Genomic DNA, 14179 nt, shown 5'->3' with positions numbered 1-14179 from the left:
TTCAGATGAGTGAAGTCATATGATTTTTGTCTTTCTGTGACTAATTTCACTTAGCATAATACCCTCCAGTTCCATCCACATAGTTGCAAATGGCAAGATTTCATTCTTTTTGATTGCCGAGTAATACTCCATTGTATATATATATACCACATCTTCTTTATCCATTCATCCATCCATAGACATTTGGGCTCTGTCTATATTTTTGCTATTGTTGATAGCGCTTCTAGAAACATGGGGTGCATGTGTCCCTCGAAACAGCACACTTGTATCCCGTGGATAAATGCCTAGTAGTGCAATTGCTGGGTCGTAGGGTAGTTCTACTTTTAGTTTTTGAGGAACCTCCATACTGTTTTCCAGAGTGGCTGCACCAGCTCGCATTCCCAGCATTGATATATTTGATTTTGATAAGAAGATGACTTACTCCATTGGGTCTGACAAGTAATCAGAATATGTTTCATCTTGGTAAAATGGTAAGATGTTGTCCAAGACGACGTGCTGCCCAATCTCCAATGATTTTGTTGACTCTATTTTTAGTCTGCTTTCTTTCCTATTAAAAAAAATATGAATTCAGGTATCCAGGCAGTTCTTCATTTTCTTTCTTTGTCTTTTCTGATCTTATTAGCACACTATAAATCTGGTGACCATTGCTAAGGTCTTTTACTAGCAAATTGCTTCAATGGCTGTTGCTTTTATAATTTGCTATTAATGATCATTGTCTTATTGCTCTTTTTTTTTAAATATGAAATTTATTGTCAAATTGGTTGTGCTCATCCCAACAGGTGCCCTCCTCAATACCCCTCACCCACCCTCCCCTCCCTCCCACCCCCCATCTCAGTTTGTTCTCAGTTTTTAAGAGTCTCTTATGTTTTGGCTCCCTCCCTCTCTAACCTTTTTTTTTTTCCTTCCCCTCCCCCATGGGTTTCTGTTAAATTTCTCAGGATCCCCATAGGAGTGAAAACATATGATATCTGTGTTTCTTTGTATGACTTATTTCCCTTAGCATAACACTCTCCAGTTCCATCCACATTGCTACAAAAGGCCATATTTCATTCTTTCTCATTGCCATGTAGTATTCCATTGAGTATATAAACCACAATTTCTTATCCATTCATCAGTTGATGGACATTTAGGCTCTTTCCATAATTTGGCTATCATTGAAAGTGCTGCTATAAACATTGGGGTACAAGTGCCCCTATGCATCAGCACTCCTGTATCCCTTAGGTAAATTCCTAGCAGTGCTATTGCTGAGTCATAGCGTAGATCTATTTTTAATTTTGTGAGGAACCTCCACACTGTTTTCCAGAGCGGCTGCACCAGTTTGGATTCCCACCAACAGTGCAAGAGTGTTCCCATTTCTCCACATCCTCACCAACGTCTATAGTCTCCTGATTTGTTCATTTTAGCCACTCCGATTGGCGTGAGGTGGTATCTGAGTGTGGTTTTGATTTGTATTTCCCTGATGAGGAACGACGTTGAGCATCTTTTCATGTGCCTGTTGGCCATCTGGATGTCTTCTTTTAAATTTTTTTTTTAATGTTTATTTATTTTTGAGACAGAGAGAGACAAAGCATGAACGGGGGAGGGTCAGAGAGAGGGAGACACAGAATCTGAAACAGGCTCCAGGCTCTGAGCTGTCAGCACAGAGCCTGACGTGGGGCTCGAACTCACGGACCGCGAGATCATGACCTGAGCTGAAGTCGGCCGCTTAACCGACTGAGCCACCCAGGCGCCCCTGGATGTCTTCTTTAGAGAAGTGTCTGTTCATGTTTTCTGCCTATTTCTTCACTGGATTATTTGTTTTTTGGGTGTGGAGTTTGGTGAGTTCTTTATAGATTTTGGATACAAGCCCTCTGTCTGATATGTCTTTTGCAAATATCTTTTCCCATTCCATTGGTTGCCTTTTAGTTTTGTTGGTTGTTTCCTTTGCAGTGCAGAAGTTTTTATCTTGATGAGGTCCCAATAGTTCATTTTGCTTTTAATTGCATTCCCTTTGGGGATGTATCAAGTAAGAAATTGCTGCGGCTGAGGTCAGAGAGGTTTTTTTCCTGCTTTCTCCTCTAGGGTTTTGATGGTTTCCTGTCTCATTCAGGCCACACACTTCCAAAACTCAAACAGGAAGAAATAGAAAACTTGAACAGACCCATAACCAGAGAAGAAATTGAATCAGTCATCAAAAATCTCCCAACAAATAAGAGTCCAGGACCAGATGGCTTCCCTGGGGAATTCTACCAGACATTTAAAGCAGAGATACCTATCCTCAAGCTGTTCCAAAAAATAAAAAGGGAAGGAAAACTTCCAGACTCATTCTATGAAGCCAGCATTACTTTGATTCCTAAACCAGACAGAGACCCAGCAAAAAAAGAGAACTACAGACCAATATCCCTGATGAATATGGATGCAAAAATTCTCAATAAGATACTAGCAAATCAAATTCAACAGCATATAAAAAGAATTATTCACCATGATCAAGTGGGATTCATTCCTGGGATGCAGGGCTGGTTCAACATTTGCAAATCAATCAATGTGATACATCACATTAATAAAAGATAAGGAACATGTGACCCTGCCAATTGATGCAGAAAAGGCATTTGACAAAATTCAGCATCCTTTCTTAACAAAAGCCCTCGAGAAAGTTGGGATAGAAGCAACATACTTAAACATCATAAAAGCCATTTATGAAAAGCCCACAGCTAATATCATCCTCTGTGGGGAAAAACTGAGAGCTTTCTCCCTGAGATCAGGAACACAACAGGGATGTCCACTCTCACTGTTGTTGTTTAAGTGTTGGAAGTTCTCGCATCAGCAATCAGACAACAAAAGGAAATCAAAGCCATCAAAATTGGCAAAGATGAAGTCAAGCTTTCTCTTTTGGCAGATGACATGATACTATACATGGAAAATCCAATAGACTCCACCAGAAGTCTACTTGAACTGATACATGCATTCAGCAGTTGTAGGATACAAAATCAATGTACAGAAATCAGTTGCATTCTTATACACTAATAATGAAGCAACAGAAAGACAAATAAAGAAACTGATCCCATTCACAAATGCACCCAGAATCATAAAATACCTAGGAATAAACCTAACCAAAGATGTAAAGGATCTGTATGCTGAAAACTATAGAAAGCTTATGAAGGAAATTGAAGAAGATATAAAGAAATGGAAAAACATTCCGTGCTCACTGATTGGAAGAATAAATATTGTTAAAATGTCAATACTACCCAAAGCTATCTACACATTCAATGCAATCCCAATCACAATTGCACCAACATTCTTCTCGAAGCTAGGACAAGCAATCCAAAAATTTGTATGGAACCACAAAAGGCCCTGAATAGCCAAAGTAATTTTGAAGAAGAAGACCAAAGCGGGAGTTCCTTGCAGCTTTGGGAATGAGGTCCTTGTGTTCTTCCTAGTTGTTAGCTGGAGACCACTCTAAGCAACTAAAAGCCAACACTGTAGTCAGTTCACAACATGGCTGTTTGCTTTCTTTCTAGTAAGCCAATCAGAGAAAATTCTTGTTTTTAAGGGCTCACCCTTGGGTCAGAGCCACCCAAGGTAATCTTCCTTCTGATTTACTCAAAGTCAACTGATTTGGGACCTTAATGACATCTGTAAAATTCTTTTGCCAGGTAATATAACATAATCACTGGAGTGATACCTCATCATATTCACTGGGTCTGTCCATACTCAAGGGGAGAGGATTATACAAGGTTGAGGGTCAATGGGGATCATTTTAGGATTCTGACTGCCACAGCTATTATACACTCATATATAGAAGGTCACTTTCCTTCTTTCATTCTCTCAGATAAACATTTTCTTTCTTATTTCATGGCATTGCTGTTGTATGAAATTCTCAACAAATCTTTCTCTTTTCCAAATGTTTGCACAAGCCTTAAACTGCCATATGCCTTAAATTGATAGTTTGGTTTTAGCCTTATTTCTTAGGTAAGCCTGGGGACATTTTTTTCATGTGACACTTGGTAGTTGGATAATTGATAGACTTTAATTCAAGAGCTTCTGGGTTTCACTGGTTTTAAGCTGCTGTTTCAGCTACATTCAAAGGCACAAGGACACACACACATGTGCATACACTTAGTTACAATATTTCTGGTGATTTATGCAGAATTTTAATATTGTGTAGCTGTTAGTAATAGGCTCTGATATAATTATATTTTCTTCCAGTTTGAATATAGAATGTTTAAAAAATTATGAGAGCATTAGAGAATTCTAAAATGACAGAAAGACCATTTTCATGGCATTTTGTCTTACTTTTGGGAGACGTGCACTTTATTAGGAGTGCCTACATTTTAGTAGCATTTTATAGTTTACAAGGTGTCATACCACATTTTATGTTATTATGCCTATCAGCTCTGTTGTAGGGGAGGAAAGTGAGGCCAACGTCGGTCATTTCCCAAATTGCACATGTAGGGTTGAGTAGAACAGGGAATTGAACCCACGATTTCTGACTTCAAGTATAAACCTTTTTCATTTATCTGCTTCATTGCCACATGAGTAGAAAGAGTTTGTAAATGTATTTCTTACATTTGCATTAAATAATAAAGACAGAGAAGTGAGGGGTATTCTTGTGTATAGTCTTATTTTGTGCAACTCTGAACTGGTTTCCTATGATTTATTTGTAATTCCTTTTGAATTGGTTTTATTTTATATTATGCTCTATCATTTATAATTTGGCATATGTTTCTTGTCTGCTTCATATTCTCCTTGTATTTTTATGAGGCTGTATATCTTCTTCTTTAAAAGAGGGAACAAATGGAAAACATGCCTGTTAGATTTATTCAAGGATTTCACAGCCCTTCGTACACTATACCTTATCATCCACATTTCATTGTCTGGTGGCAAATTTTCTAACAAAAGAAAGATAATAATATCCAGAATGGAAATATTCATGAGGTTTGGAGATTCATGAGGAAATTCTACAACGCAAGTGGCTTTTGTTAAGTAGATGAAGCTTACAAACATGATGAAAGATGGTACAAAATCATGGACTGGAGACTGTTTAAATTAAATGATTCTTCATGTAACATAGATACGTGATAAATTCAAATAGATCAAAAGAATGTGTGGTGAGAAGTGAGTTTTTCTCCTGACCCCATATTCCAGTCCCTGTCAGTAATTTGGTGGCTTGCAGGGATTCTCTGGTTAATATTTCTTCAAAACAGGAAAAAAGGATTTGCTAATGTTTAAAAGTAGAGCAGAATTTAAAAATGAGTGGAAAATGGCAATTAAACACATTAGTGGTGTCAGGGAGAAAACTTCTGGTTATGCAATTTCTGAAAAGATACTGTCCTTAAACTGATACAAAATTGAATGATGGAGAGAATGTGCTGCTGTTTGTGCATACTTGCTGGATTCAGCACAACATGACAAACATTTTCCCCCTTATTGAGCTGCTTCTACCGTGTTCTTGCTAAGCTTGTTACTAGAATCCATTCCTTCAATTATCTTCTCTTGGACTAATCTCTCAGTTACGGTATAGAAGAAAGTGATGTCATTGCAGAATCAAGAGGTGTTGTGAGTTGAATTGTGTACCTCCAAAAGATATGTTGAAGTCCTAACCTATGATACGTGTGCACGTGGCATTATTTGGAAATAAGGTCTTTGCAGATATAATCAAGTTAAGATGTGGCTATATTGCCTTAGGGTAGGCTCTAAATTCAGTGAGCTGTGTCCTTATTAGAAGGCCATGTGGAAATACAGACACACACGGGAAGAATACCATGTGACGGTAGAAGCAGAGACTGGAGTTATGCAGTGGCAAGCTGAGGAATGGCAAAGTTTGCTGGTATTAACAGAATCTAGGAGGGAAGCACTTCTAGCTTCCAGAAGTGTGAGAGAATAAATTTTGGTTGTTTTAACAACTACTTGCATGCAAAACACACATTACCTCAATACTGTTCTTCTCATAACAGCATTGCAAGGTAGATATTATCTTCATTTTACAGATGTAAAGACTCAGACTCAGAAGTCTTAAATAACTTTCCAAAGTCACACAGCTAATGGTCTCTGATATAGAAGCCATTATACCACACTCTTATTGATGATCACCCATTTATAAAGGGACAGCTAAACTTAGGAATGGTTTTATCTATCTGGGGTTGCTTCACATGGTCTGATTATAGGAGCATTAGAAACAAAAATTACATCTCCTACTGATGCCTGAACGTTCACTATTTCCCACAATTAATATTTCTTTTTAAAATATAAACATTCCAGGAGGATTAACATATTATGCCAATGAAAATATAAATATGTTAGAGTATTTTATTTTTTTTCTTGATATCATAGAAGATCTACCAGCTTAAGAATATTGTTTGCTGAAGTTGAAATATGGTGGCAGAGTAGGAGGATACTAGGCTTGTCTTGTCCAGCAAATATAACTAGATAACTATCAAATCATTCTAAATACCCAGAAATTGACCAGAAGACTGACAGAACAAATGCCACAACTAGAGGTAAAGAAGAAGACATATTGAAGAAGGTAGGAAGTGCAGAGATGCAGTTTGGAAGAAAAACAGATTGTGGTTGCTGTGGTAGGGAGGGAGTCTTGGTTGTAGAGAAGGGTGAGAGAAGGGCACAAAGGGGAGCGCACATCTGAAGATGACTTACCTGAAGGATAAGGACACAATAGAACACAGAGCACACATTGAAGATGCTCTGGTAGTGCCAGGCCACAGGACACAGGGAACACTACACAGCAGGGCACTACAGGACATCTCCTCCATTACTGTCAAGAACGGAAGACGTAGCTGACTTTCCTAACACACAGAAGCAGGAACAGAGGCTTAGACAAAATAAGCAGACAGAGAATTTTATCGCAAATGGAAGAATAGGACATGGCCATGGCCCGAGATCTAAGTAAAACGGATACAAGCAACATGCCTGATAAAGAATTTAAAGTGATGATTGTAAGGATACTACCTGGACTTGAGAAAAGAATGGAAGACATGAATGAGGCCCTTAACACAGAGATAAGGAATAACACAGCAGAGATAAAAGGCTCTATAAATGAAATGAGAAAAACTTGATGGAATGAACAGAAGGCTGGAAGCAGCAGAGGAACAAATTAGTGACCTAGAAGACAGAGTAATAGGAAGTAATCAAGGTGAACAAAAGAGAAAAAAAAGAATTATGTATAGTTAGAATAGACTTAGGGAACTCAGTGACTCCATGAAATGTAACAATATTCATATAATAGGAGTCCTAGAAGAAGAAGAGAGAAAAGGGGGCAGAAAATTTATTTGACGAAATAATAGCTAACAGCTTCCATAATCTGGGGAATATCTAGCTAGATCCAGAAGACATAGAGAACTCCCATCAAATTCAACAAAAGCAGATCCACCACAAGGCATATTTTAATTAAACTGGCAAAATATGGTAATAAAGAAAAAATATTAAAAGTAACACGGTAATTTGCAACAATGTGGATGGAACTGGAGGGTATTATCTAAGTGAAATAAGTCAGTCAGAGAAAGACAGACATTACATGATTTCACCCATATGTAGAATTTGAAAAACTTAACAGATGATCATAGGGGAAGGAAAGGAAAAGTAAGATAAAAACCATAAGACACTCTTAAATACAGAGAACAAACTGAGGGTTGATGGGGGTGGGGAAAATGGGTGATGGGCATTAAGGAGGGTACTTGTTGGGATGAGGACTGGGTGTTGTATGTAAGTGATGAATCACTGGGTTCTACTAATAGGTGTTTTATGTTTTTGGTGGAGCTACCCATTGCAAGCTAAGTAAAAGGACATTTTTAAGATTCATTTTCATTTTTCACAGATGTTAAAATCTAAGCCTAGGGCACAGAGAAGAGAAGAGCCTGACTCACATTTGCTGAAGATTTATAACTCTGATAAAGGCTGTACCCAGAATGAATAAATAATGATTCTATTGTGTTTTCCCAGTTCAGTTCCATTAAAATAGCTTCAAAGTGAAATTATCATAGAATGTGCATTATAGGTAAACCACAGCTGGCTTGCCTGACAAAAGAAAGAGAAAATCAAATTATTTGAAATTATTTGAATTATATGAAAATAGATTTTCAGAGGTTTTGATTGTATTGAATGTTGCTTTGCTAAGTATATACCATTCCTAGCTTTGTGCTTAATGTGTCTCAGAGGCTGTTTGTTTGTTTGTTTAGAAGAAAAGTAATGTGTTGGTGGTAAGTAGAATGATAACTCCTGGGGTGATGTAGTGTCATGATGGCTAAGAATCCTACTTGTGGTGGATGGATATGCAGTAGCTAATGTGACACAATTGGTAGCTCTACTAATGGAATGATGTGAGGGAAATAAGGACTGTATACTAGTTGGCCTGCTCTGGAAGCCTTGAAGAAGAACCTTAAGCTCAGATCAGCCAGTTATCAACTCAGGATTCAGTGAAAGCCAGAAGGCAGGGTTTAAAGTGTCTCTTATCTCTTGCAGCCAGAGCCTGGACTGGACAGGAACTGAAATGTGAGAGTGGTCAAAATGCAAAGGAGATGGAAAAAGTAGCCTTGACAGGTGCCCCAAGTTATCATCAGGGCCCTTATAGTGGAAACTTGAGAAATGGGATAAGGAAATTGGGTGGATGTGCTAGACAAGTTTGAACTTGTTTTTTTCAAAAAATGTTTACTTATTTATTTTGAGAGAGAGACAGAGACAGAGACAGAGACAGAGAGACAGAGAGAATCCCAAGCAGGGTCTGCACTGTCAGGACAAAGCCCATGACTTAAGCTAAAATCAAGAGTCAGACATTTAACCATCTGAACCACCTGGGCACCCTGAGAAGTGTGAACTATTAATTCCCCTGGGCTCATTGTTCCTTGACCTACATGCTAGGGAAGAGCAACCTCTTCTTGCCTGGGGATGAAAGACCCTGCATGAGAGACCTCAACAGGGCCAAATGCCTTGCAAATGGTGCTTGACTTCCTTAAGACATATTCTTTCCTTCTCTCATTGCCTAAAAAGCAGAAACAAGAGTCAAAGCAGCATAGCTTGAGAGAGAAAGCCTGGGCATGGGGGCTTGGGAGGGGGGAAGAGGATCGCTTACTTTCCAAAGAAATGTAGGAGATGGAAATGGTGTACCAGCTGGAACTTTGGAATATGTGTGGGAGTACATCTTAAGGGCATTGGCCTAGGGCTTGTGCAGAAAACAAGGCTGGAAAGTGGAGAGTTTATAGCCTCAATGTCTATATGCCCATGACTCAACATTTATTGTGCTAGAGAGGACACCAGGAGCCCATTGTAATATCCTGCTGACATGGCTCTTTGAAGCTAGGAGGAGAAGCCAGAACTTCTTTGACAGAACATTGAGGAACAGCATTAGAAGCTCAGGAGGTGGGCATGTTAGAATGAATTTACTATGTGAGACTAGAGAAACAATCCCTGCTTCTCTTCCCTGGAAGAGCCCTGATAACACTTCATTCACTAAAGCAATAAGGAATGCAGTATTGATGGAGATATTGGCAACTTTGAGAAGTTCTATAGTAGCTGTCCTCTCTAGGCTACAGCTCACAGTTGGAGATTGCTATCTGTGGTTGTCAAGAGAACAGGAGAATGATAGGATTCCAGAATATGTGAGGCCAAATGGTTGTATTTGGACATAATTATTGTAATGGGTGACAAGGCCAGCATGGCAACTAGGAAGCCTTGGCCTACTGGGGTCTGTGCCAAGGGTTCATTCATCATGCTTCTCCTGGAAGAAGACAGATGGAAAGTCCATCAGCGTGTAGCTTGTTAACTTCAGTATACAAAAATGAGTTATGAAGACTGATATTAACGGGAACAAAGGAAAATAGATTCCATATCTGAGCCAGAGTGATCTGAGATAGTTCACAGATGCAGAGCCTATTGATTGAGGGAAGCCTCAGTTCTTTTGAGAAAGGACATTGAAAGGCTACTTCCAGTATACACAATAATATTTTCTTCAATCCTTACCCAGAAGGATTTGTATCCACCTATCAGATAGTGATACATTGAGTAAAGACCTTTCAAGGGGTTTTGGGTAAATAATTTGAGCTGGTACTTATGACAGGGGAGCAGAAGCGTTATTATGAGCCTTGGGTAAAGTGGAACTTTGGGAGAGCAGGTGCTAAATGGAGTCCTGGCCTAAATCTGTCACATAATAAGTCAAACTCCTGGCACCAAGGAAAAGAATCATAAGTAAAACTGAAAACTAGGAGAAACTAGAGGTTAGTGTCGCCCTCAAAGGCCTAAAGGACACAGGTTTATTTCCAACATATTTCCTTTCAATTCATCTCTTTGACTCATATAACAACTATGTGGATGTTGACAGATGACAGTTGACTACCACGGACTTAACCAAATAGTGGGTCCAATCACAGGTGTGCCAAATATTTTATCTCCACTGGAACAAATCAATATAGCCTGTGGTACTTGGTATTGATCTAGCAAATGAATTCTTTTCAATCCCTGTGAATCAAGAGTCTTTCAAGGTCAATTTACCTTTATGTTAGATGGACAGTGGTACACATTTACTATCTTGTCTCAGGACATTATTAATGCTATTCTCTCTATAAAAATAAAGTCTGCAGGGACTTTGATTATCTTAACATTTAACAGATCTTTACCCTGGTCCACTATATCGATGCCATCTTGTTAACTGGATCTGATGTGTGAGAAGAAGAAATTACCCTGGTTGCCCATTCATGTCAGATGGTGGTAAAACCTCTAAGTTTCAGGGGACCGCTTTATTGTAAATGTTTTCAGAGGTTCAATGACCTTAGACATTCCAGGACATTCTTTCCATGGTAAAGGGCAAGTTACTGTATTTTATACCTAGTCCAACTACGAAAACAGGCAGAGTACTAAGTGGGCCTCTTCAGATTTTGAAGGCAGCATACATTGCAGTTAAAGATACTGCTTTGACTCATTTATGGGATGACTTTGATGGTTGCCAGTTTCAAATTGGGCCCATGGAAAAAGATGGCTATGTAGAAGGTCTAGGCTATAGTGTAAGCTTCCCTATATTTCAGGTGGATCCAATTACGTAAAAACCAGATAAGGACTCCATTTGGAGTCTCTGGAAGCCCCAACAAGAAAGTTGCAGCATCTAGGGTTTTAGAGCAAGACTATGTCTTCTGCAGAAGAAAATTACCAGTTGCACTGCTGGTGCAATGCTGGCAGAGACTGAATACCGGCCCATTAGCTAGCTGCTCACCATGACCTGGGTAGATCACTGACAAAAAGTTTGGATAAGCATGGTGACAATTCATTATTAAATGGCTCTATGTTCTGAACGTTAGAACATAGATGGTGATAGTATTAGGAGGTGGGGTCTTTAGGAGGTGATTAGGTGATGAGGGCAGAGCTTTCATGAATGGAATTGGTGCCCTTGCAAAAGTGGCCCAAATTGCACCCTGTACCATGTGAAGTCATAGTCAAAAAGACAGCTATCTATGAGAAAACAGATTCTCACCAGACACCAGATCTGCTGGCACCATGATCTTGGACTTGCCAGCCACTAGAATTATGGGAAATAAAGTTCTGGTGCTTATAAGCCATGCAGTTTATGGTATTTTTGTTACAGAATCCAAATGGACTAAAATAAACAGAAGTGGTTCTTTTGGGATCAGATGCAAGCAGATCACAAGGAGAATAAATTATGTTAACAGGTGACCCCAATTCTGTTTTACCTATCTTTGTTGTACCAACAGAATTGTAACTCCATCATCTCACATATAAGGACTGGTTCACAGATAGGTTGACTCCATATGTGGAACCAAATGTGAGTTGCTGCCTCACTCTAATGCTGCTCAGAGGTGGCCCTAAAGAACAGTTGGGAAGGAGGGGATATTCCTAGTGAGCAGAGATGTGAGCATTATACATGGTTGTTTATTTTGTATGAACAACAAGTGGCCTGAGGCAAAGATATATCTTCCAAGAAGGTCAGAAACTAGAATGGACAAGCTTAGTCAGAAAACTAAAATGGACAAGATTAGATAAGGAACAAAAGGTCTGAGTTAGAGGCATGAGCTGGACATACCAGGGTGTGTGTCTCTTCCTATATGATGATACTATTCACTGGAACACATTCAACACACAAGAAAGACCGAACAATTAGGTGGACAGAATGACCCTTCTGGTGGATATTGGTCAGCTTCCACCTTGAGTCACCTCAATATTTGCACAATGAGCTCATAAACAGAGGAGCATTGGTGGAAGAGATGGAGACTGTATATGGGTTCAATAGCATGGAGTCCTCACTATGGCTGATCTAGCTACTGCTGCTACTGAATGCTGGACCTACTAGAAGCAGATTTCAGTGATTGGCTCCTGATACGTTATTATTCCTCAGAGGTCAACCAGTTACTTGATGGTAAGTTGATTATACCAATACCTTTCCACTCTGAAGATGACAGTGATTCTTCCTTACATGAATTGATATCTTCTCTAGATATGGGTTTCCATACCTGCTAACAGTGCTTCTGCAATACCAGAAGCACTCACTCAATGTGTGATTTACAAAATCAATACCATATAACATCCCCTCTGATCAAAGGACTCATTTCATAGAGAAAGAGGTGTAAAAGTAGGTGCGCAGGCAACAGATCCTCTGGTTCTATCACATACCCCATCACCTAAAAACAATAGGATAATTAGAATTATGGAATGGTTTAGCCAATGCCCTTCAAGACTGCCTTGAATCACTGGCTTATATATAATGAGGTTTTCTCATGGCTAAAATACACAGATCCAAGAACCAAGACATGGAAATAAACTGGTCTTTCTCACCATCTTGATGTCTACTTGTTGAATTTGCACGTCCCCTACTTGATATTTCAGCTCTGCTAGATGAGGAAATACTTTCACTCAGTAATGCAGTGTGTCCCTTGAGCCTGAAGTTGTGACTACTTCAAAGAGTGAAAAGTAACTCCTGTTTTATTATGGGCCTCTCATGGCAGTGGACCAGCAGGTAAGAAAAGAATTATATTCTTGAGGAAATGAACCTCAAGTTCATGAAGAGATAGGAGTGCTACTAAACAGTGGAACTGAGGATATGAAGCAGGTATTTCCATGTCTGGTAATAATAATGAACCAGCAACTGCAGTGATGATATCATGGTAAGAACAAAGCAAATAAAAGTTCAGACTCTCAGGCTGAATAGCTGTGACACTCCACTCTGTGTCACTCCACTAGGCAAGCAACTTAGACAAGTGGGGGAGGGATGGAGCAACTTGGCAGACAGAAGAGAGATGAATATATATAAAGAATGATAGATAAGTGAGATGATGAATGTGAATTTTGGTTTGGGTATAAGTTGCAGCATCTGTAGTTTGTGCCTCTAGCCCTTGTGTATTAAGCTTTTTGAAGAGGCCAACACCTTGAACTCTCAGTGACAGATTTCATTTAATGTAGGGCACAGGTGGATCTGAGTAGGACCAGGGGTGGACCATCTCAAGGTGCCTCTGGTGCCCTCACATCCTCTTGGTCATTTCTCTGAGTACAGCTGTGACTGGGGAGGACAGTTCTAAGTATGTTTGGACTCATTTTGCACCTACAGCATCTTGTTTCAAACATGTTGTATGTCTTTGATTTTAGTCTCAGGGCTTCTCTAATGCTGTGGATGAAGGAGGCTGGAATATAGATCTAGACGTTAGAAAGTAAATCTGTAAAAGTAAGTTAAAGTGTTTCCAGACTGGGGGACGTACTTGAAGACATTGGAGGGAAAGAGATGCCCTAGGAAGAATTTCAAGTGAAAAGAGAAAGGTCATGGGGAAAAGTCCCAAAGAATATGTAAAATATTTGTATGTGCAAAGAGGAAGACTGGCAGACAAGCTTGAAGAGTGGCCAGGGGTAATACCAGAATGCTTAATGTTTTTATTTAAGGATGACCTCATTTAGCCAAACTTAACCTTCTCAATTATATATATATATATATATGTATATATATATATATATATAACATAAATATTAGCACACACACACGCACACAAACACACACACTTTTTTGTAGCTTATAAAGCCCTTCTATGAGTTTTCACATTGGATATATACAGCTCAGCTGCAAAATTATACCCATTCTAGAGATAAGGAAATTGGATCCTTGATGTTATTGATAAAGAGATGATAGCTGGATGTTAAAGCAAAGCCTATCTTTTATTAAACTGCAGGAAACAACTGTTTGTCTTTCTAGACCTTGAATTTTAGT

General features: G+C 39.1%; 1 pseudogene; it reads left to right on the top strand.

Moving 5' to 3' along the window:
• The first annotated feature begins 6857 nt into the window (after positions 1–6857).
• Positions 6858–14179, top strand: part of LOC115519879 — a 136717-nt pseudogene continuing 129395 nt past the window's right edge.

The sequence above is a fragment of the Lynx canadensis genome, chromosome C1, assembly GCF_007474595.2.
Source record: "Lynx canadensis isolate LIC74 chromosome C1, mLynCan4.pri.v2, whole genome shotgun sequence".
Taxonomy (NCBI): Eukaryota; Metazoa; Chordata; class Mammalia; order Carnivora; family Felidae; genus Lynx; species Lynx canadensis.
This window is presented reverse-complemented; position numbering and strand designations above follow the sequence as displayed.